Source organism: Pogona vitticeps, chromosome 1 (assembly GCF_051106095.1).
Source record: "Pogona vitticeps strain Pit_001003342236 chromosome 1, PviZW2.1, whole genome shotgun sequence".
Taxonomy (NCBI): domain Eukaryota; kingdom Metazoa; phylum Chordata; class Lepidosauria; order Squamata; family Agamidae; genus Pogona; species Pogona vitticeps.
This window is the reverse complement of record NC_135783.1, coordinates 286,200,188-286,225,465: the sequence shown is the minus strand read 5'-3', so window position 1 is coordinate 286,225,465 and position 25,278 is coordinate 286,200,188. Positions and strand designations below refer to the sequence as shown.

Genomic DNA, 25,278 nt, shown 5'->3' with positions numbered 1-25,278 from the left:
GCCACTGCTACCACAATACCCTAAAGTTTCACTAGATGGGGCATTGTACTAGATCATAGAATCACTGAAAAGTGAAGTTGGAAGGGGCCTACAAGGCCATCAAGTCCAACCCCCTGCTCAATGCAGGAATACAATCAAAGAATATCTTCCAGGTGAGATAGATTGACAACTGTAGATTGACACTACAGTTGCTGATGACAAACGCCCATCTCACATATGAGCTGGCTGGATAACTCAGTGGTTTTAATATCTGGCTGTGGACCTAGAGGTTGGAAGTTCAGTTCCCCAGTGTGCCTTCTGGGAGGACAGCCTGGCTGTGTGGCCTTGGGCAATCTGTACAGTCCCAGGGTGGCCCCAGAAGAAGGGATTGGTAAACCATTTCCTAGTGGTTTCTACCTGGAAAACCCTGAAAAGAGTCACCATAGGTCAGAATTGACTCGATGGCACATGGATGATGATGATGATGTGTGTGTGTGTGTGTGTGTGTGTGTGTGTGTGTGTGTGTGTGTGTGTGTGTGTGTGTGTGTGTGTGTGTGTGTGTGTGTGTGTGTGTGTCTGTGGTGAGAGAGAGAGAGACTGACAGACTGAGACTGAGACTGCCTGCAGGCTGGAAGGCTGCTCAGTTGTTATGCAAGGTATGTATGTGAGAGGGAAGATGTAATGATAGACCATTTAGCAAAACATGCAAAAATTCTTCAATTTTCCCACTGAAGATTGAGGTAAAGTCAGTGTTTGTGACAATATTGCTGACAAAGCTTTTGTGCATCCCTCCGCTTGTTTTGTCCATGCCTCCTTCCACTTGTTCAGGCAGCAAAACTTGAAGAGAGCTTTAGATTTTCTCATACACAAAATACACAGCAAATACTTCAGGCCCAAATACGTACACTCCTATTTTGAGTGGCATCTCCAGTGAAGATTTGCATTGGGTTATTTTTTAAATTTTTTTTTAGCAATGAAGTAAAATAAGCTTTGTGTGGGCAGAGTGTTCTGAGAGTATTACATACTCCAGAGAAATAAATTAGATTCAATCTGCAAGACATTCTAGACAGATTGTTCAAAATACATTGCAATACTAGCACCTCTCAAACATACCACTGAAAGCATCTCTTCTTCTTTCATTTTATCAGGCTAGTAATCAATATAACAACAGCATTATCAACAATAATGCCAGCAATGATAATACTAGCATAATTCAGTTCTGCAAAATAAAGTCCCACAATTAAAAAATTTAACTAACTTTTCAAATTGATTCCAACATTTTGCACAAAGAGATCTTCATTTATGGGTTATGATAAAATTCACTGCCTAGCCAAGAGAAGTTGGCACATAGGGCCACCTTAGTCATGATCCAGATCAATATGTTATTCTGCAAACTGCTTGCTGGTAAAATACATTTTCTTTATAATCTGGATCTCTATAGAGCTAGTAACATATGGATATTTTTAAATCACAGTGGAAGTTGAGGGCATGATGTTCTTTCATTCAGCACTGTCTCTAGCTGCAGAGAAGAAAGTTGATTGGCATAGCAAGTACTGTATATATTAGGATATATGTTTAGCTGACTGGATAGCTCACTGATTTAGAGAATTTAGTTGTGGAATCAGTGGTTGGAGTCTAATTTCCTCCTGTGCCTTTAGGAGACAGAGTCAGCCCGTTTGGCCATGGGTAACCTGTATAGTCCTAGAGCACTCCCTCTCCCAGAAAAATGGTAACAGCAAATCATTGCTGAGTACTATATACACAAGAAACCCTGGAAGAGTCTCCATAAGATGGAATTGACAGTATCCAGAATTTGTTTAGTTGTTATCTATTGCATATACTGTATATCCTGCCTTCCTCCAATTAGCTCAGTGCATGACTCTTCTCTAATTTTCTCATCACAAAAACACTCCGAGGTAGGTGAGACTCACCTCCCATTGAGTTCATGAGTCAGCGAAAACATGAACCTGGAACTCAAAAGCTCCAGACCAACCACTACACCATAATTACAATCAGAATGCCAAAACAGTATATATGCTGATGCAGCATCAAACTAGGGAAACTGTATGTGGGCAACATCCCTTTTAACCTCCAGCATGGTGTCCCACACTCTAATTCTTTAAAATAAGTGACTAGTGAAGGAGCACTGGACTAGAACAATATTTTCCATTTGTGATAATTTTATAGGAAGGAACTATGAACAGAATTAATGTGAAGCATGGGCTGGGAAGTGAAAACATATGCTTCTGGGCCAAGTTCAAGGTGCTTATGTTGCCATTTAAAGCCCTTCATGGTTTAGGACCTTGTTACCTGTCTGAGCACATCTCCCTCAAAAAAAAAATGCCTCTTCTACCCATACCTCGTATATGGGGATGCTCCGAGTGGCCATCCTGGGGGAAGCTTGGATGTCTACCACCCATAAGCGAGCCTTTCAGGGGTGGCTGCTTCACTCCAGAATTTCCTTGCTCCTCAAGTGTGGCTAGTCCCATCCCTCCTGGGTTTTAGGAAACAACTTAAAACTTGGCTGTTCTCCTAAGCTTTTCTGTAGCTTGCCCCAAAGTAATGAATCCTTCTTGGCCTGCCAATGACAAATATTTGTTTTGCAGCCTAGATATTTCTCTTGTTTAGTCCACCTAAGACCATGCTTATCATGTCCCAGAATTTGGATTTCTTTCCTTTTGACATTTCCCCCCTATTCTTGTTATATTTTGTTGTGTCTGGTGCTAGTACTAGCTTTACTACTTGTTGGGCGGGATAAATAAACAAATAAGTAAATAAGTAAGTAAGTAAGTAAGTCTTGTTTTTCTTTATTCTGAGAAGTTTGGTCAACTCTGATCAGCCCTATTTTTTTTCACCAGCTACACATATGATGCTAGATTCTTTTCAACTGATCATCAGCAATTTCAATACAGCAATTTGTCTTCTATTGAAAAACGGCATGTTGAATGCAGACATCTTATATCACAGATTGTTGCTCTTGTTTGAGAATTGGTTGCTTAACCCAGCTGGACAGCTGTAAACACACCAAACAAATCTCTGTGGAGAGTGGAATCAGGCTAACAAGAAGCATCTGCAGCATTTCCGCATGTTCTTTTCCAGGAAATAGTTTTCGGTTCCAAACCAGACCACACTTGAAATTAAAGTTTAATTATCCAATTCAAGGGTGCATGGGATGTGACCCACAGAACACATGCAACCTCCATGAAGTCATATGTCAGAGGCCTCTGGCTTCCACCTAGAATTCGAGAAATACCAGGTTTCTTTCAAAATGAATGCTTAGGCCTCTTCACTGTAAGCTTAATGGGGAAAAGAAGGGAATGGCAGAATGCAGAGAATGGCAAGTGAAGCACAATTGTAGAATTTTAGAGCTGGAAGGATCCCAAGGTTCATCAAGTCAACCCCCTGCTGAAGCAGAAAAGCCACAGTTAGCAGAAAATCCACATCTAAAATGCAGTTGTGCAAGTTTTGCTATGATCATCACTAAGTTGATGATCTGCTAAGCAAAAAAGGCAGTACTTATGTTGCTGATCAGCTGATAAAATCAAGACTGAAGAGCAGGCTCTTCCCAGCAAGTCTACTTGTTTAAAGCATGAGTCAGAGACAGGAGAATTCATGAGAAAGGGTTAACATATTAAGTTAATTGTTAATAAGTAAACTACTTAACGCAAACATTTTTAGCAATGAAGTTAATTTTAAATTAGCATTTACATTATTTTTCTACATTAAAAGCTTACTGGAATGTAAGTGAAAAATCCCACCCACCATTTTTTTTCTCCTTTCAGTCTTCACTGGTTAACTTCCAAATCAAATCCAAGATGGGTATCTAGTTCCTACTGTTTAGCAGTTACTTACATTTATGCCCCTTATTTTTCCTGATTAGCTCAGGTAGTGTACATGGATATCCTTCTTCCCATTTCATTAAAAAAACAACTTTGCACAAAAGGTCAGAATGAGGCAAGGTCCCCTAGTGAGTTTCATGGCCTTGTGGGGACTTTAACCTGGATCTTCTAGAGCTCTGCCACTTCTGAGCAATCTGTGAAGAATCCTCTTCTGACATTACACTTTGTCTTAATGTGTGCCTCACTTAAGAAAGAGCATCACCATAACATGTTCCTTAATTCTGGAGAAACATTAATGCAAAAATACAAACATACGTCAATTATCTTCATCAAAAAAACAGACTGGATTAAATTGTCCTTTCCCATTTACACATCTTCAACTTAGTTCATAACTTAATTGGTTTTAAGATATTAGTTCCTATCACTGAGCAGGGCCTAGATAAAGGCTGAGAGACACATTTGTGGGTAAAGTCATTGAGAAAGTTATCTGGTGTATGACCCATAACACCTGTGCTGGTAGGGAGGCAATGTTACTGATATAGATAGGTACAAATTCCATTTCAGTTTTTCTGATGAATTTTACCAACATCTAAAAAGTTATTTGTATCTTGGAATGGAAAGAACTTAGCTTTTTGAAACACTGCATGTGGCAAGAACTGAAACCGACTTGGCCATCCTGGCCCAGCATTTTGGCTTATTTAATTCTGAAGTCTTTGACTTCCAATGTATTCCATGAGTCCCCTGTCCCCCCCACCCCCAATATGCTCTTTATTATCTCATATATGAAACATGAACTATATGGTCTTCTTATGCTGGGAGTGACACTAGGGTAAAAGGAGGGCATGGGGTATGGGTAGGGTAAAAGGTGATGCTAGGGTAAAAGGAGGACAATTATGTTTCATGTTTTGAAGGCTTTACTTTCTAATCTAGAAGAAGGCTTGCAAAGCTCATCTGAGCCAGGATAAGTGGTATTAGGACTTCCATTTTGGGGTATATTTTCATTGTATTTTTAAATTGCATATCTGACAGGGCAATGGGCAGTTCCCTTGTGCTCCTAAAAAGAATGCTGCTTTCTTCTGAGGATGCTCAGATAGGTTAGTCATAGCTTTCAGCTAATCAATGCTGGATGAGTTTTTTGTCTCCAATATTTTCTCCTGGTTTTCCCCACCACTGATAGACGGCCCTGTATTCTTTGAGATACTAACTGTGATGTACTTTAAACTGCTTTTGTTTGTAATATGGATTTTCCCATGGGGAGAACAGAAGTCTCTGCATGCAGTCTGGGCTTAATGGTAATATTAAAAGATGAAGTGGGTTGTAGGGATGAATAGTAGAGCCAATGGTGTGTATACATATATGTACGTGTATACACATACACACATACGCACAAGGAGAGGAAAAAACATGTTTCTTTGCTAAAATCTTTTAAAAATGAGATTACAGTACTTTTTTTTTAAAAAAAGTAGAAGTCATACAGTAGCTTTACGGAACTTCATTTGAATCGCAAATACAACACTGGTTTTGATTCAGTCGCACAGTCCTTTCAACTTTGCCAAAAATATACATTTTAAGAAACTAATATCACTGCAATTTACATTAGAGTGTGAATTTTTAACTAGCTATAGACTATGTATGCTGAAAAATAGAGATAATATAGTCAGTGAAATAGATATGATTAAACACATATCAGAACTCTAATATGCTGAGACTAAGGCTTTAATTCCCACTTCTAAATTTTATTATTTTTAATATGGCTATTAAAATTTATCAACTAATAAACTGCAGAAAGTAAAATGTCTAGCTTCTCAGATCATTGCTTCAAAGCAATTCCACTTGTGAAAGTTTAAACTGCTACCCTTATGAGAGGGGAAACAGAAATTATAATTTTGTATAAAAAGCTAAAAGGAAGCATCATTATTTTGTTTTCAAGAGAAATGGGTATGGAAGTGCATTTAGCAATGCTTTACAAATTGCCAAGCTCCATGCTGAAAACTCTTTCTCAGTCTCCCTGTCTCATTAATACAGATTTTCATCATGCTTTCTAAGACCATCCCTCATAAGATTGTCCTCTTTGTGATATATTTTAACAGTGAATGCATTGTTTTGATGGATGCCCCACAATTAAGGATCTCTCTCATTCTCTGAAACTTTTCAGTGCATCTTCTGGCAATTGTTTGAAAATACTTTTTCAGCAAGAAATTACACACACACCACTTAAACCCTTGAAAATATAAGCTGACAAACACAATGCAGAATAAAGAAGCCACTGTTAACATCATCCAAAGTTTAACTGAAAAATTTCCATGTCCACTCTAAAAGTCTGCAAAGCAGTGCAGGCTTTTCTTAGGACAGCATTCCTTTGGGATGGTGTTGCAGAAGTATTCTTTCCTTTGGGAGACTCAGAGCTACAGCTGTATCTTCCAGACATAATATCTGCAAAGGGTATGAAGCTAAAAAGCTTTATGGGCAAGTGCACTTGGGTGTACATCAATACCAACTTTCTGGTGTACTTAACAAAAGATTTCACAGCAAGTCTTAGACTTCTGAATCTGACTGATGCATTTAATTTAATACTGGATAAATTAAACCAAGAATAACTGTTTTGCAGAAATAAAATATTAAATACCTTATAAAGAAAAATAATTGCAGTGATTGTTTTTTCAGTACAACTGGGAATTTTACCCCCAACTCAAGCTTCGTCAGTTTTCTCTGCCAGATGCTGAGAACGTTGCTTTCCACAGTCATATATTTTCTTTTCCTGTGAACCAAGGATACCTAACTAAGAAGGAAAGAAAGAAGGAAAGAAAGAAGGAAAGAAGGAAAGAAAGAAAGAAAGAAAGAAAGAAAGGAAGGAAGGAAGGAAGGAAGGAAGGAAGGAAGGAAGGAAGGAAGGAAGGAAGGAAGGAAGGAAGGAAGGAAGATTCATGGAACCCTTTATACAATAAATATTTATGAAACATAAAGATTATACCCCAATACGAGGCAAGAATTATTATATTTTTTGAAAGACACAGGGCACATGATATAAATTAAGATGAAACATATTGATTAGAATATAAATATAAATTTATATTCCCGATGGTGGTGGGTTACATTGTATATTTGAGTTGTGATTCTAATTGTCACTTAAGTTTTTATTATATTTTGTTATAATAATTAAAAAAGACAATACAAAACAGAAAAAGATTCAGCAATCAGTAGTTGTATTGGCTAGAAGATTCTGACAATTGTTTTCAAAAAATAAAAATAACTTTTCCAAATTCTGCAATAAATTATTTTACAGTAATATCACAGTCTCTTTACAGAGGCTTTTGGGAAGAAAGCAGATAATTGAGATGGGGAGCAATTTTAAAATTTGACTTATAGTTTTGAATGCTTCTGCACTGTAGTTTCAAATTTTAATTGGTATGTTTTTAATTAACTGTGGATTTTACATTTTTGTATGTTGCCTTGGGTCTCCACTAAAGGAGAAAGACAGGATAAAAATAGTAAAAATAAATAAATAAATATGAATAAATGAATATCAAACGTATTAGAGAATATGACCTGTAGACATAGCTTTCAGTGACATTTTGAGTATAATGTGTAGTTCTTCCACCCTCAATGAATCACCTGTTCTAAACATTGCAGCCAAAATGTAACCGGCCAAAACACCATTTGAAAATGTAGGATGGTATTCTTGAGGTCAACTTGAAAATCTTGGTAGGGGTCCTGAGTCACCACCTATGTAGCTGCACTGTGCCTTTCTTCTTAGGTTTGCAATAAAACTTCAAACAACCTCAAAATATATAAAATAATTACATGTGTGATTTTTACTGCTCTTACCCCTACTACTGAGAATGGGTGAGGATTTTGTTTGTTTTGTTTTTGAGAATTTAGAGAAATTCACAGGTTTCTTCATAAATTTGACATAGCAAGATTTTTTTTTACAAAAAAATAAAATAAAAGTAGAATAGATTCCCTATCTATTACTGCTGGTGTTGTAATGTATAGGATTCCATTCTAAGGTGGCAATCCTGTGCATGCTTTCTTGTAAGTAAAGTGCATTGCACTTAGTAAAACCTCCTTTCAGGTAGATGTATAAAAATACCCAGTTGCATGAATATCCAGAGAAAATGCTGACGGAGAATGATTTATAGCTTACAATATAATGTTCATTTTTGGAGAAAGCCTGAGGATAAGGAAGGAGATGGCAAGGGCCAAAGATCCCAGATGCTTTATTTTGAGAGAGATGCATAAATGGCTTTGGGAGAAAAATTATTCATATACAAAAGTGTTTGGCACTCAGCAAAAGAGTTTTGACTCTGAAGATTTTTTTTTCCATTTGTGAGTGAACTGGGAGACTGTCCAAGCCTCGTCCACCTCTCATAACCTCGATGATATGATGAACTTCATGATGTTTGTATACAACTCTTTAATTCTATGTGTATGCTGAATATAAAAATATATTTTAAGTACTAGTTCCAAAGCTTTGAAACTTGCTATGATGTACAATGGGCATGTTCGATGGTATACCTCTTTTGCTTATATGCAATGGATTGCTAGAGCCAGGGTTTTCAGGGGCAAAGAACTGGGTATTTTTGAGGAGCACAAGCAATGCCATCATCTGACACACCCCTCGAGCTTCCTTGTCCTGTCCTTTTCCTCATCTTAATTGTACTCCTCTGGGGTTGTAAATTCCTCCTTGCGTGTGAGGAAGAGGGACCATCACATTCTTCTTCTCACCAGTGAGGACAGTGAGAGATTTCCCGGAGCTATTAATGAGAGTTCTCACATTGACAGCAAGTATTTTTTCTGTGTAGGGTATACATTGTGAAAATTATTCAGCTTGCCTAAATTGTGCAAAACTATGGCAACTGCAGTCTTGTTGCATGACTGCTTAGAAAGTGGAAGCATCAGCTAGGTGATTTGCATCTTTTTAAACAAGCACTCAGCCCATCTGGGCTGATGATACGTTTGCTGTGCTTTTCAAAGGAAAATAACATAAGATACAGTATGTGCAAAGATATTTTGTGCAAATTGAAAGGAAAAAAAATAAGATACAGTATGTGCAAAGATATTTTGTGCAAATTGAAAGGGAAAAAAAAAGAGGTCCTCATCGCACATTCTCATCGGAGTTGTGGAGTCTTGAGGAATGAGGAATATGCAGAGCTTTCTTCACATTCTGGGGGGGGGGGCAGAAAGAGATGGATTTCCCTAGAAACCATGTACAGTATTATTCCGAGCTGTTCCTGTTGTAATCCAAATCATTTCAGGGTGCCTTGGCACTGAATGATTAAGCAACACCAATTAACTTGATAAAAGTTCTGCTCTTGGGGGAAGTTGCAAACGTTTAGAACTGATTTAACAATGAGAGTCAATACAACTATCTGATCTTCTGGATACTCCTTGTGTTGGGTCTATGAGAACTGTTATGATGAGACCTGTGCTGCTTCTCTGCCACCTTTTCATCAGGCTTCAACTTCATACCAACCCTCTTCTTCCTTGTGTTTGGAAAATTCCACTCCAGCTCCACTTCTTGGGCGTATGCAGATCTCTCTCCACATTGCTCAAGGCCTTCGTTCGTTTAGTCGTTTAGTCGTGTCCGACTCTTCGTGACCCCATGGACCAGAGCACGCCAGGCCCTCCTATCTTCCACTGCCTCCTGGAGTTGGGTCAGATTCATGTTGGTTGCTTCGGTGACACTGTCCAACCATCTCATCCTCTGTCGTCCCCTTCTCCTCTTGCCTTCACACTTTCCCAACATTTATTTATTTATTTTATTTGTATCCCGCCCATCTAGTCAATAGACCACTCTAGGCGGCTTACAACATGGGATACCACAAGGTCTTTTCCAGGAAGTCCTCTCAAGGCCTAGCCAAGAAGCCCGAAAAACCCACAACAACCATTCCCCTTGACATTTAGTTCAGTCGTGTCCGACTCTAGGGGGCGGTGCTCATCCCCATTTCCAAGCTATAGAGCCAGCGTTTGTCCATAGACAGTTTCCATGGTCACATGGCCAGCGTGACTAGACACAGAATACCATTACCTTCCCACTGAGGTGGTACCTATTTATCTACATGCATTTGCATGCTTTCGAACTGCTAGGTTGGCAGGAGCTGGGACAAGCGATGGAAGCTCACTCCGTTGTGTTAATTCGATCTTACGACTGCTGGTCTTCTGCAGAACAGAGGCTTCTGCAGTTTAACCTGCAGCGCCACCACATCCCTTCCTCAAGGCCTAACCTCTGCCAAATAAGTGTCTACCAGATCTACCAGTGGGTGGACTGGAAGCTTCATTCAAGGTCTCTGTGTTGTCTGAATGAGAGGGCACACACCAAAGGGCTTGGATTCAGCACTATCCCTGTTTAAACTACTAGCCACCACTGGTGCGTACTGGTTGCCAAGATGAATATGATGGAACCATTTAGAGTGCCCCTGACTGTGAGTCCCTCTGGGAATTTATTGGAAACAAATCTCCTTGGAGAAAATGAAGTTTTTCCAGTAAACAGGCCCAGGAGGTTGGCTGCAAAGGAAGCAGGGGATGGGGGAGGACCTTCCATCAGCACTCTTGCAGTCTCTAGGCTCGTTTATTATTATTATTATTATTATTATTATTATTATTATTATTATTATTATTATTATTATTATTATTATTATTATTATTATTATTATTATTATTTTATTATTATTGGCCTGGTTTTTTTCTTGTGTTCCGTGGTTTCTGCACACACCTGCGAACACTACAGGCGGGCTTTTTAAGTAGATGAGTTCTGACATCCCTTGCCTGTCGAGGAGCTCTCGTTCCCTGGGTGCGTGCGTGCGTTTCCAAATTGCTCTTTTCCCCACTCGCGAAGTTTCTTGAGGTAACGAGGCGAACGAGGCCCGTTCCGCGGCAGTCCGCCGGGTGGCAGCAGCACCCTACCACAGAAGCACCGTTTCCCCCCGACAGCCAGTGTTAACGCAATTGGCCAATCAGTGCTAGGATGATGGGAGTAATTGGGTAATTGTATTTTACTGATCACAAGCAAAAGCGGGGCGGGGGGGGGAGAGAAATGGAGGTGTCAAGGGGGGGGGAGAGAACAGGAATAGAAGGCCGCCGTGTTGGCCCAGAAGGCTTGACCCGGGCTCTCTCGACCCATCTCGAGGGGCCCTTGCAGGATGAGAAAGAGCGCGCGCTCTACTTTCCCGAGCAGCTGCCTGAAACTGGATTTCTCGCCTTATTTATTTATTTATCCCCTTCCCCCACCTCAACACACACACACCTCGCCTTTCCCTATAGCGGGAGGGAGAAGTCAAGCCGAGAGGGGAAAGGGTTGCTATTGCCGCCCGAAAGGCTGGTCATTTCTGGGACGAAAGGAGAAAGGGTTGAAGTGAGCGCGGAAGGCTGGTGGTGAGAGAAGCGAAGACAAGGTGATGGTGGTGGTGGTGGGGAAGCCGCGCTGCTGATCTGTGAGGAATGTGCCATCGCGGATGGGAAGGGGGGGGAGAACCTGACTTGTGGAGGAAGAAGGAAGGCGAAGGCGGCGAGGCGCGCGTGCCCTTTCGGTCGGCGTCCAACTTGTAGATCTGAGAGAGACCCGGGCGCAAGCTCGCCAAAGGAGATTGAGGCGGCTGGGAAACTACCATACGGGAAGCGCGCGGGGGGGCGAAGAGTACAATCCCCCCCCTCTCCTCCTCGTCGTCGTCTTTAACGCTCCCCGCTTTGTACATATTTCTGTAAAGACGGTGTAGGGGGTGTCTATGCTCCTTGCGCGCGCCCGGCCTCTCGTCCTTCGTCTCCTGTACCGCAAGTTTCCGTCCGTCGCGGCCACCCGAAAGGCCGGCGGGGCAACGAAGAAGATGGAAAGGCACGCGAAATGAAAACGGGAAGCCCCGGGGTGGGTGAAATCCGGACGAACCTCTATCGCGCCCCCCCCCCCACTCGGAGAATGGTGTGCCCCAGCGGGGGAGTTTTGACGACGCCGGGAGGATTTTGAAGCGAAAGAAGGAGCGGGAGCGAGAGGAGCCTGTGCAGGGCGGGCGTATTCAATGCAATGCCACCCACTTCAGGTGTTAAAAAAAAAATAACATGATGGATTGGTTCTTGACAGCTGGTGGGAATCTTGATTCTCCCTCCTCCCCCTATTCCCTTCTTCTCTCCCCCCCCCCTCGTTCCAGAAGCTCGCGCTGCCACCCTCCGCAACCGCGTCTCTTTGCGTTTGATGTGAGATCCTGAAAAAAAAATGCAGAGGAGTTGGAGGCAAGGCGAGAGGATATAATAAATCAACGCGGAGAGTTGGGCGAGCGCGAGAAGGCGACGGCGACGCTTCGGCTCGCTGGCTCTTGGCTGAAATCAAAAATCCGATTGCGCACTGGGTTGTGATTGGAAATCTAATCAGATCCTTGAATCGGAGCAAAGGGGGGGGTGAGCGTCAGAGCAGTGGTGTGTGTGTGTGTGTGTGTATGTGTTGCGGGGGGGGGGTTGGAGAGAGAGACGAGAGCAGCTTTAAAGTTGCCGGTTCGGAGAGAATCATTTCAGATGTGAAAAAGGCAACCCGCCTTGCTGGAAGGGGAAGGAGGAGGGGAAATCTGGAGGAAAAAAAAGCAGGCGACCGAGGACCATGGGAACTCCCGATCTAACGTGGAAGCACATGGGGTGGATCACTGATAGTGCAACGACGCAGAAGAGGCCGGGCGAGATGCACCGAACAAGCTCCGGATCTTAGCAGCGGGACCCGATCAACAACCATCCGCCCCACTGGCACTGAACAGAACATCGAAGGGGGGGAGGAGGTTTATTGGTGGTTTGGAAGAAGAGGGGAGAAAAATCATTGGCATCATCATCAAGAGCAGCCAAAGGCTCTCCTCCTCAAAGGTGATTAAAGGATTGGAGAGCGGGGACCGGGTGACAGAGGATCCGTCGCCGTCTGAAGGAAATCCAGGCGGGAATGAAAAGTTTCTTTAGGAGAAAGACTCCTCTTACATCGCGGAGCGAGATTTAGGCTTCTGGCGGTTTCTTCTTGCTTTCTTCCTCCCTTTCCTTTTTCTTTCTTTGCTTTTTTTTTCAAGAGGGGGGAACTTTCCCGCTCAGCCCTCTCCCCCCCACCCCCAAGAAGTTGATCCACGCAGGAGCATTTGAAAGCAGCAGCCACGTCCTTAAGAGTGACGGGGGTGGCGGTGGCGGCGAGTGGGGGAGAGAAGTACCATGTAGAAGAAGGCGGAGGGGAAGCCGGCAGGATTGGTGTGGATGCTGCGATCGGAGCCCGTCTGGACTGAACTAGATGGAAAACTGCAGATGGATATTGTATTTCCTTGCGTTTTTTCCTCCCGTTAAATTGGATTTGTCGCCGAAATGATGTAGCTTGGCCCTCCGCGGGCTGCCTGCTGGTTTTCCCCCCTCTCCCCCCTCGTTTATTTCCTTCTTTTTTCCCTCCCTTCGGAATTTCATTCTGGATATTCTTCATCATCATCTTCATCATCATTCTGGATGATTTCGGAAACCACAGTGAGTGCCATTTTCGCTTTACTTCCCCTGTCTTATTGCCTGCCGTGAACTACAACATGTGGATGAGACTTTGCACGCTTAGGCACTTACCTATTTATTCCGAAGAGAAATGTGAGGGGGGGGGGGGAGAGCGAGGAGAGGCACACATCCTGCTCCGTTCTGGTTAGCCCGCCGTGCTTGTGGGGAACCGGAGGCAAGCCTGGGTAGGAGTAGGGAGAGCGAAACTAGATTTATTAAAACCTTGCAGGTGAAAGAGTGTGCCAGGGCGACGATCCACACGCCGCCTTCCTTGTCGTTGGTTTCCTGGCAGATAAATCGTGCCTTTCGGAGGGCCCCTGCAGTGTGTGTGTGTGTGTGTGTGTGTGTGTGTGTGTGTGTGTGTGTGTGTGTGTGTGTGTGTGTGTGTGTGTGTGTGTGTGTGTGTGTGTGTGTGTGTGTGTGTGTGTGTGTGTGTGTGTGTGAGAGAGAGAGAGAGAGAGAGAGAGAGAGAGAGAGAGAGAGAGAGAGAGAGAGAGAGAGAGAGACGGTATCTTGCATGCTTTCCCAGCTGGCCCAGAGCTGCCAGAGCAGATGCCTCCAAGTGATGCTTAAGGAGTTTGTTGTATGCATAGGGTGAAAGAAGGGAGAGGAGATAAATCAATAAGTATATAAATACATACATAAATATACAACATAGAAAGGCATTTCAAATCAGAAAGATGCACACACACACACACACACACACACACACACACACACACACACACACACACACACACGTGTGTGTGTGTGTGTGTCTGTGTGTCTGTGCGTCTCTGTCTCTCTCTCTCTCTGTGTGTAATGACAGAAGGAGAGGTAATCAGGTGAAAGGATGGCTTGGGAGCTTGGCACTGAAGCCATGGTAGGTTGGGTGCATCCAGATTGGATAAGGCATTTGAGGGGAATCCTTCACCCTGAGACCATCAGGGCACCCACCCCATCCATTCACAAGCATCCCTTAAGTCAAGGGAACCCTCATCAATTTATAAAAGTCCCTTTAGTCTCATTGCCTGCTGGGTAAATCTTCAGCCAGGTCCTTTGGGCCATATCTTTGGCACCACATGTCAGGAAACAATGAACCATGTCCATCAGGAGAGACTTCACTGTCTGATGGGAGCCAACATCAATGTATCTAGCACTGTTTGTAGATTATTTAGCTTTCTGCCAAAGCAAAATTTCTAATACCCCTTGAATTCCTAGAGTCCCAGTATTCAGGTCAGAGGATACAAGTGCAGCAACATGATCCTGAGCATCTTTATTTATGGAGAGGAGGAAATCCTACTGTGTTCAGACAACTTCCTTCCAAATAAGTGTGCACAGGATTGCAGGTTGTGATCAACGGTGTCACAGGCATGCCTGTCCTTGTAGAAACTCCAGTGGGCCATTTCCCAAATGAGGAAGGTATGGCTGAGAAACACTGATTTGTCTAAGGTAACTGTGCAAGTCGATGGCTGGAAACACTGTCCACTTAAGTGCATTAGCTTTCTGGTCCCCCAAACCCCAGATCTCTTCTCAAAATGTGTACTCAAAATGATATTGGAGAGATGAGATAGGTTGATGTTTGCAGGAACAATGTAGAAAGCTTTTCAGATACTTCCTAATGGAAAGGCTTCTACTCTTTTCTAAGGGGGTGCTTTCTTTCCTGTGCGCATTGCAATCTATCTGCTAAACATGTGGCTCCAGTGTCAAGTCCAGAGAATTATCCTGGAAATCTGAATTTGCCTATTTAGCAAACCAAAATGGAAGTGTCTGTGTGAGTCCACAGTCTATCTCTCTCTCTCTCTCTCTCTCTCACCCTCTCTCTCTCTCTGTATGTGTGTGTGCATGCGCACGTGTGTGTGTGTGTGTGTGTGTGTGTGTGTGTGTGTGTGTGTGTGTGTGTGTGTGTGTGTGTGTGCGTGCGCGCGGACACACACACACACACACACAGATACATAATTGAGTAAAAGTGGAATCTATACTTTATTGGCAGATAGGGAACCCTGCAATCTGCTTCTTTCAGATTGGAGATTAATACTGGAGATTAAACATTTTGAATAACCTTTTCCTCTCCCCCCCCCCCCCCCCCCGCTATTTGGAAAAGCACTTTGAAGCCAACAAATCCCAATAGCAAAAGTCTTCCTGATGTACATTGCCAAATCCTCTGCTAGGAAAATAAATGATAAAGCAAAGTATGCTGCTTATGAGAGTATCTCTTTCTTCTTAAAAAAAGGCATCTTGTTGCTTTGGGTCATAGGACATGCCCCTTATATATTAGTTACTTGAAAGACTGTCAAGTCCTCTGCTCAGCTTTCAAGAGTATCCTTGAGCTTAAGCCATGCATGGAAATGGGTTCTAATCCTGCTGTGCTTTCAATAAGACATCCAGTGAAGAGAAAGAAGAAAACTTAAAACTCCCTATGTTGCATAATTCCCCTAATTAAACCAGTGCAATAAACTAATTTCTTTAATGTTATATCCTCAGATCATTCTTTTTGGATTACAGGCTGGGAAACCGTTTCATCAATATGTGGAATGAACAATCATGTCGATCCTTTACCTGTCCTTTTCTTATTCCTGCCAGTGGGCCCTTGCACATCCTTATGATGAATCTCAGCCCTGTTAAAGGGTCTTCTTGCATTAGCAATGGATTGGGCTTGTGCTAATGCCAAGCAATTGCTGAGAAGAGATGGAGGAGGTAAAGACAGAATGGGCGTGTGTGTGGGGTGGGTGGGAATCAGACTCCTTGTCATGGGATCTGTGATCCTATAAATCACTGGACATTAAAGAAAGCCCCTGAGTTGTCAGGCAGTAGCACACCCTCATCACTGTTTTCTCGTGGGCCAGGAATGATGGCAGGATGTTTAAGCATGAAAATGCCAGTAAAACTGGAGTGGGGTGGGGGAGAGGAATGTTGGAATCTCTTGTGCAACTGAGAATTCAGCAGGAATAAATCTCAGTGCTTTGTAGAGTAATGGTGGTGGATAGGCACTTTCACAGATGCTAAATCCATTTAGTATGGAAGCTGAAGCCATGTGGACTCGGCTGGATTTCAGCCCTCTGTCGTGATAGAAGGACTTCTGCATTCAGGTGTGTGTACTAGAGCTCTTCATGAGGAATATAGCTGCACCTAAAATATGCACAAGAATCATTTCTGACCTTCTTAATTTGTATGATCAACACTAATTCCATAATCGCTTGGGAAGAAATTTATCTGGCTGACACTGTTTTCTGTTGCTTCTGTCAGAGTATAAGTGCAACATTCATCAGCATCTGACAATTAGCCAAGATTCCTTTTTTCCTCCAACAGAAAAGGGGTAAGCAATTCCATAATTACATCAAGCAGTTAGGGAAAGCAACAGCCTGGAGTGTGCGCATAGAGAACAATTTTGTGTGTAGAAATTGCAGGAACTGCCAGAGAAAAGGGATGAGTCCTGGCAATAAAAGGCTTGTTTTATTTGTCCTGTTTGGTCTTTAGAGGATCTGAAATGAGCTAATCTAAAAATGAAAAGGATTCTCACTAGTTTGAAATTCAGTGATGCTTCAGTGGTTCTTCCCAGAGAAATCTCAGAGGCGATAATTTCACACTTATGGGATATAGGCAGTTCCTCTTCGGTGGAAAGTTAGCCTTTTCTTGATTCTGCTTCAAAAGCCAGGCAGAGTGAGCATCAGAACATTACACTATTAATCTTGTTGGGTACATTTTATGCAATGTCTTTTTCTCTATGTGCACTGTATGAGCATGTACAATGTTACCAAATATCTGTTTCCGTACTTAAGTATGAATGGAAGAAGTTGTGAATATCTTAATGAAATCAACAGTTAAAGAGGAGACATCAGCAGCTTTAAATACTTAGTTCATTTCTATAAGTAGTGACAATATGAAAAAAGGAATGTGCAGACAAAACAATATGCTTATGTATGGGGGTTATCACAAATTTGCTGAGTTGCTTTTTGCAAGGGGTTTCCCCCTTTTTTAAAATAGAGAATTGTTGAACACCTTTGATGTGGGTATACTAGCTATAGTATGTCTCAAAGGTATAATGTGAGAAACTGTAGCATAAGGTTCTGCTGTACACTCACTTATTGTCAACCTTGGTTACAGACACTTTGAAGCCCGTGATAAGGGTAACTAATAAAGTTGGAGGGGGCAGTGTAAGATCCTTGTATTCTGGATTACTCTTCAAGGAAGGCATAGTTAAGACAGATCAACTTAACAGAAGTGTTTATGGATATTGATAGTGGTTTGTTAGCCACAGAGGTCTTGATCCTGTATGAGCCATCATTTAGAGCAATAAAGTCTTTCATATGGACAGCCTAGGTTATTTTAAAGCAGAATTTATTTCACTTGGCAAAGGGCTGAGAGATGTGATGCTAGCCTGTAATTCATGGATTGCTGCCTTGTCGTGGCGAAGGGGCTTGAGTAACTCAGAGAAACTATGGGCTATGCCGTGCAGGGACACCCAAGACGGACAGGACATAGTGGAGAGTTCCGACTAAACGCAATCCACCTGGAGTAGGAAATGGCAAGCCACTCCAGTATCTTTGCCAAGAACGCCCCATGATCAGAAACAAAAGGCTAAAAGATATGACGCTGGAAGATGGGCCCCTCAGGTCGGAAGGCGTCCAACATGCTACTGAGGAAGAGCGGAGGACAAGTACAAGTAGCTCCAGAGCTAATGAAGTGGTTGGGCCAAAGCCGAAAGGACGCTCAGCTGTGGACGTGCCTGGAAGTGAAAGGAAAATCCAATGCTGCAAAGAAAAATACTGCATAGGAACCTGGAATGTAAGATCTATGAACATTGGGAAGCTGGAGGTGGTCAAACAGGAGATGGCAAGAATAAACATCGACATCCTGGGCATCAGTGAACTAAAATGGACAGGAATGGGCGAATTCAGTTCAGATGAGCATCATATCTACTATTGTGGACAAGAATCCCGTAGAAGGAATGGAGTAGCCGTCATAGTCAACAAAAGAGTGGGAAAAGCTGTAATGGGATACAATCTCAAAAATGATAGAATGATGTCAATACGAATCCAAGGCAGACCATTCAACATCACAATAATCCAAGTTTATGCACCAACCAGCATTGCTGAGGAGACTGAAATCGAACAATTCTATGAAGATTTACAACACCTTCTAGAACTGACACCAAAGAAAGATGTTCTTCTCATTCTAGGGGACTGGAATGCTAAAGTAGGGAGCCAAGAGATAAAAGGAACAACAGGGAAGTTTGGCCTTGGAGTTCAGAACGAAGCAGGACAAAGGCTAATAGAGTTTTGTCAAGAGAATAAGCTGGTCATCACAAACACTCTTTTCCAACAACACAAGAGGCGACTCTATACATGGAAATCACCAGATGGGCAATATCGAAATCAGATTGATTATATTCTCTGCAGCCAAAGATGGAGAAGCTCTATACAGTCAGCAAAAACAAGACCTGGAGCTGACTGTGGTTCTGATCATCAGCTTCTCATAGCAAAATTCAAGCTTAGACTGAAGAGATTAGGAAAAACCACTGGGCCACTCAGGTATAATCTAAACCAAATCCCTTATGAATACACAGTGGAAGTAAAGAACAGATTTAAGGAACTAGATTTGGTGGACAGAGTGCCTGAAGAACTTTGGATAGAGGCTCGTAACATTGTCCAGGAGGCAGCAACGAAAACCATCCCAAAGAAAAGGAAATGCAAGAAAGCAAAGTGGCTGTCCAACGAGGCCTTAGAAATAGCAGAGAGGAGAAGGGAAGCAAAATGCAAGGGAGATAGGGAAAGTTACAGAAACTTGAATTCAGACTTCCAAAGAATAGCAAGGAGAGACAAGAGGGCCTTCTTAAATGAACAATGCAAAGAAATAGAGGAAGATAACAGAAAAGGAAAGACCAGAGATCTGTTCAGGAAAATTGGACATATTAGAGGAACATTTTGCGCAAAGATGAACATGATAAAAGACAAAAATGGGAGGGACCTAACAGAAGCAGAAGACGTCAAGAAGAGGTGGCAAGAATACACAGAGGAATTATATCAGAAAGATGTGGATATCCCGGACAACCCAGACAATGTAGTTGCTGACCTTGAGCCAGACATCCTGGAGAGCGAAGTCAAGTGGGCCTTAGAAAGCCTGGCTAACAACAAGGCCAGTGGAGGTGATGGCATTCCAGTTGAACTATTTAAAATCTTGAAAGATGATGCTGTTAAGGTGCTACATTCAATATGCCAGCAAGTTTGGAAAACTCAACAGTGGCCAGAGGATTGGAAAAGATCAGTCTACATCCCAATCCCAAAGAAAGGCAGTGCCAAAGAATGCTCCAACTACCGTACAATTGCACTCATTTCGCACGCTAGCAAGGTTATGCTCAAAATCCTACAAGGTAGGCTTCAGCAGTATGTGGACCGAGAACTCCCAGAAGTACAAGCTGGATTCCGAAGAGGCAGAGGAACTCGAGACCAAATTGCTAACTTGCGCTGGATTATGGAGAAAGCCAGAGAGTTCCAGAAAAATATCTACTTCTGCTTCATTGACTATGCGAAAGCCTTTGACTGTGTGGACCACAGCAAACTATGGCAAGTTCTTAAAGAAATGGGAGTGCCTGACCACTTTATCTGTCTCCTGAGAAACCTATATGTGGGACAGGAAGCAACAGTTAGAACTGGTCATGGAACAACTGAGTGGTTCAAAATTGGGAAAGGAGTACGGCAAGGCTGTATATTGTCCCCCAGCTTATTTAACTTATATGCAGAATACATCATGCGGAAGGCTGGACTGGAAGAAACCCAAGCCGGAATTAAGATTGCCGGAAGAAATATCAACAACCTCCGATATGCAGATGATACCACTCTGATGGCAGAAAGTGAGGAGGAATTAAAGAACCTTGTAATGAGAGTGAAAGAGGAGAGTGCAAAAAACGGTCTGAAACTCAACATCAAAAAAACTAAGATCATGGCCACTGGTCCCATCACCTCCTGGGAAATAGAAGGGGAAGATATGGAGGCAGTGTCAAATTTTATCTTCCTGGGCTCCATGATCACTGCAGATGGAGACAGCAGCCCTGAAATTAAAAGGCGCCTTCTTCTTGGGAGGAAAGCGATGACAAATCTGGACAGCATCTTGAAAAGCAGAGACATCACCTTGCCAACAAAAGTCCGAATAGTCAAAGCTATGGTTTTTCCTGTCGTGATGTATGGAAGTGAGAGCTGGACCATAAAGAAAGCAGACCGCCGAAGAATTGATGCCTTTGAATTGTGGTGCTGGAGGAGGCTCTTGAGAATCCCCTGGACTGCAAGGAGAACAAACCTATCAGTTCTAAAGGAAATCAACCCTGAGTGCTCACTGGAAGGACAGATCCTGAAGCTGAGGCTCCAGTACTTTGGCCATCTAATGAGAAGAAAAGACTCCCTGGAAAAGACCCTGATGTTGGGAAAGTGTGATGGCAAGAGGAGAAGGGGACGACCGAGGATGAGATGGCTGGACAGTGTCTGCGAAGCAACCAACATGAACCTGACACAACTCCGGGAGGCAGTAGAAGACAGGAGGGCCTGGCGTGCTCTGGTCCATGGGGTCACGAAGAGTCGGACACGACTAAACGACTAAACACACACAATTCATCTAAGGTTACAAAAGCTTTTTTTAACCAGGGAAGGAGATAATTGTTGGCTTTCCCAGACTGATCAAAGAGCAGGAAAACATATTTTATTCATTGAGTAGTAAATTTTCATACTTATGTTGCATAACAATTCTACCCCTTCTGCAACTGCAGGAAGGTTCTCTATCACTTGAAAACCTCCAGGCTATTTTACCATTCTTTGGCAGTGATGCATGTAGTTCCTTTCCTTACGGTCAGCTGTCACATGGCAAATGTATAGGTGTGATTTATTGCATGTTATGGGGCCTTTAGAATATTGGTAAAATCTAAAAAACGGAGGGGGGAGTGGGAAAAGCGAGAGGAAGCAAGAAGAGGGGCATTTGCCTGTGGTATCCAAGGAAGCAAATACAGAAAAAAACCTTCAGAGTTTTGTGGGCATTGTTTAAATGTTGCTATAGTGATATTTCAGGGTACAAGTCATGTGTTTGTTTGTTTCTCTGGAGGAGCTTGCCTTTCTTCTCCTGTCTACTCCTTCCCTTTTAATCAGGCTCACAACAACAAGTATTTCCATAGAACTTGCTACAAAAAGAGGCAAGAGAGGAGATAGTTCCCAGCTGGTCTGTTTCCTTTCAGTTGATAGATGCATCCTGGTCTGGGAATGTCCTGGATATCTAATTGGGATATCCAAGTTTCTGAGCAGAAATAGAGTAGAAGATGCTTTCCTCTTGTTGAGACAGTGAGCATATTACAGTATTTTGCGTAGTGGTGATATGTTAATTGAATAGCTCCGGGCAAATGAAGTGTAGCTGTCGTTGACAATTAGAAACAACAGCAAACCTGCATGGGTTGAATTTTTGTCCTGTAATGTCTGGCCAGTCAAAAGTGACTATCAAACTTAATGCTTGTTCACAAATTCCTAGAAAAATTAGCTTGCAATCATTTAAGACAAGGTAAATGACAATAATTGTTGATCTAGGTCATAGGAAAGAATACTAGAGGGAAATTTCATGTATGTGTTATGGTGGATCTGGTTTATGTAGCAGTAAAATTAGTCTTTTTTTTAAAGTATTGTTGGATTTTGGATTACTCAGATGACCTTGAATTCATTGGCAAAAGAGAAATGGTTTAAGTTCCTTTGCCCAGAGATCCAGGGCTCTAGACTTAATATTCAGGAAATGAATTCTTCAGCAGTTATTCTGTAGTATTAAACGATATGCAAACTGGTGCAACAGCTGAAGTTTTTAGAAAGTGAGAAACAATTTTATGATGTAGAGCTTGATAGTTTAAAAAGGGACCTTTCCTCCCAGTTATTAGTTATGTGTAAAGACTGTTTTACAGTATCCCAAGATTCACCCTGCATCCTCTTGCTTTTGTATAGCAGAAGTATCTCAAGTCCATTTTACTCATCTCAGGTGCTTCCTTGGATACAAAAGAAAAGTTGCAACAAGCAACTTGCCCCTAGGCAAAGGCCCTTTTGCTTACACCCCCATGGGCAACTTGAGATTAGACCCCAGCATCCAGGGCTGTAATATGTTTTATGCAATCAATAGGGTCATCACCTCAAGAGGTGGTGACTCATTCATTCTCTTCTTGTGTGGCAGAGGGACTGTTGGGAAAGCTGACATCAGTTGGCCTAGGAGAGTCCCTTTGCTTTGTGCAGACTAGATGGAAAAGCATTAAAATGCCATTGACTTGAATGTAGTTTGTGCTAAAGTGATAATGCATAAGCACTGCAGTCAAAATCTTATGAAGAGGAAACTAGGGAAATTCTCCTGATTTTCTTTAATTGCTAACCCTCTTAATGGAGCGTTGCTGCCTTTAGCAATTGGGTGCTTTCATGTTGCACTGGAATGCTGCTGTACCATAATCAAATAGTTTCAGTTAATTTGTGGATTTGTTGATCTGTTTATACACACTCTCACTCCCCACAACCATTCTTTGGGTGAGGAGCAATTTGATTTTCTTTCTGTTAATCTTTGTGTAAAATAATTTTTTGACCCGGGAAGGCTTTTGCAGGATAAAACTTATTTTACCAAGGCACAAAATAAATGCCTTGTGAGATAGATAGATAGATAGATAGATAGATAGATAGATAGATAGATAGATAGATAGATAGATAGATAGATAGATAGATAGATAGATAGATAGATAGATAGATAGATAGATAGATAGATAGATAGATAGATAGATAGATAGATAGATAGATAGATAGATAGATAGATAGACAGACAGATAGATAGATAGATAGACGGATAGATAGATAGATGGATAGATGGATAGATGGATGGATGGATGGATGGATGGATGGATGGATGAACGGACAGATGGATGGACAGATGAACACAGATGTGGAACAGTAGGAAAAATGCAGATTAAATAGGGATTGAAATGCATAATTTATGTCTTCAAATGCTGTGTTCAAGAGAACATTGCGATAGATGCAGCTATAAGTGAAGTTGGGAAAATGGAGAAACCTGCACTTTGTAGAAAAACCAGTTCGTATACACAGCTGCTTAAAGTACAGAAAATCTGTTGTCCTTTGTATCTGGATATCTAAATGTAAGGTGATTCTTGTGTTTCACAAAGAATATGAAATCATATGGTTATATGATTTGGCTTTTATGTTTATTAGGTCATATTGCGATACCTTTTCAATTATGGGCAGGTTTGTTATTCCTTAGTTATGTTTCTTTACCAATTATGTGATTGTTATTTGTTGGGATGCAATTTGAGCCATTCACATTAATGTTAAGAAGAGAAAGATATTGATTTCAAATTTAATCTGGGTTTGCTCCAAGATATTAAGGATGTGAATATATGTCATCATATGCTCCCCACTGAACTTGCTTTTTTTTTAAAAAAAAGTGTATAGATATCAAGTAAACAACTCTGCCTGATTTTTGTCTCAGACATTTTGGCTGAAATATAATATTTGTTTGGACTCTAGCTGGTTTGTGAGCTTTGTAGAAGTCACCATTTTGATTTCATTTGTCATTAAGCTGCCAATCTAAGGATACTCACAGTATTGGTCCAAGACATTTTAATGTGAGAGACAAAAGAGGCAATGCCTCTACATTTATTTATTTATTTATTTATTTATTTATTTATTTATTTATTTATTTATTTATTTATTTATTTATTTACATTTCTATACCTCTCCATTAAAGTTGTTACTTTCTGGGTGTTTCACAGTATACAAGAAAATAATTCTAAGGCACTATGTAATAAATACAAAAATACAATAACCTTGCTGCTAGCTAAAAAAATATTTTAAAATAAAATTATAAAATTTAAGACGATTTGAACATCTCAGGATGATATTTACACTAATAGAATACAGCTTTATACAATTCAGTCTTAATTAGCTTCCTAAGAAGTGAAAGGAATGGTGCCTGGCAAATCTCTGTAGGAAGCTGGTTCCAGAGGAAAGGGGCTACGACTAAGAAAGCTCAGTTCCTTATATTGACTTTTTTCGTCTCCTTAGGTGTTACAATTATTAACATCAAAGACTGTGAGGAATGTGTGTAATGGGTGTCTATTTTGTCTGATAGATGTTCCATCAGATATCAAGGTCCAAACTATTAAGGGCTTCATAAATTATGACCGGCACCTTAAATTGAACACAGAAACTAATAGAGAGCCAATGAAGGCATGCCAAGCCTGGAGATATGTGTTCATATTTGTTGGTACCTGTAATCAATCTGGCAGCTGCATTTTAGACTGCTGAAGTTTTCGTACTGAGTTAAAGGGCAGCCCTATGTAGACAGCATTACAGCATTACTGTTGTATAGATTATCAGCACATGAATGACTGTTGTTAGGGATTTCCTATCCAGATAGGAGCACAACTGGGCAATCAACCAAAGTTGATAAAAGGACTCTTTACCGCAGATGATAATTATACTTTAATTAAGACAGCTGGGTCTAAGAGTACACCCGGACTGCACATCTGATCGTTCAGGAGTGTAATCCCACTGAGGCCAGGTAAGTATCCCTTTAAGCAGTTGAGTGAGTCTCCCAACAATCTGTATGTAGAATTTATATACAGAAACCGATTAGTCTGGCAGTTGAATTGTGCATCAAGGCTGGCACCATGAAAACTTCTCTCAACATACCCAAGTGCAGGGGCTAGCTTCAGCAGAAAGGTGAGGACAGACTGTGTTGCCCATCATTTTGTTCTGCAAGAGATAGAAATAACCACAAGGATATACAGTTTCTGGGATTTTGTTACTGCACTCCTCCAGTGTCTGCCATCTGAGATGGTTGCCTCACTCTGCCCATTGATAGGGTCGGATCTCCAAAGTTGCTGTAAAGATAAAAGATGAAATGTCAGTTTTGGTTCTTTAGAGGAATTGTGGTGTAAAAATATAATATATATGAAGTCAATGTTACAGTGGTTTAAAATCTGAGACACGTT

The 25,278-nt window shown here is 41.7% G+C and overlaps 1 protein-coding gene across 5 annotated transcripts in view; it reads left to right on the top strand.

Moving 5' to 3' along the window:
- LRRC4C (leucine rich repeat containing 4C) overlaps positions 1–25,278 on the top strand; it is a 949,507-nt gene that overhangs the window by 751,264 nt on the left and 172,965 nt on the right. For 2 of the 5 annotated variants that reach the window (XM_078389292.1, XM_072985961.2), the window contains exon 1: positions 10,874–13,283. The exons of the other annotated variants lie outside the window; for them this stretch is intronic. The gene's annotated coding sequence lies outside the window, so the exon portion shown is untranslated. Of the gene's footprint in view, positions 1–10,873; positions 13,284–25,278 lie in introns of those variants that run through there. 5 annotated transcript variants of the gene reach the window in all.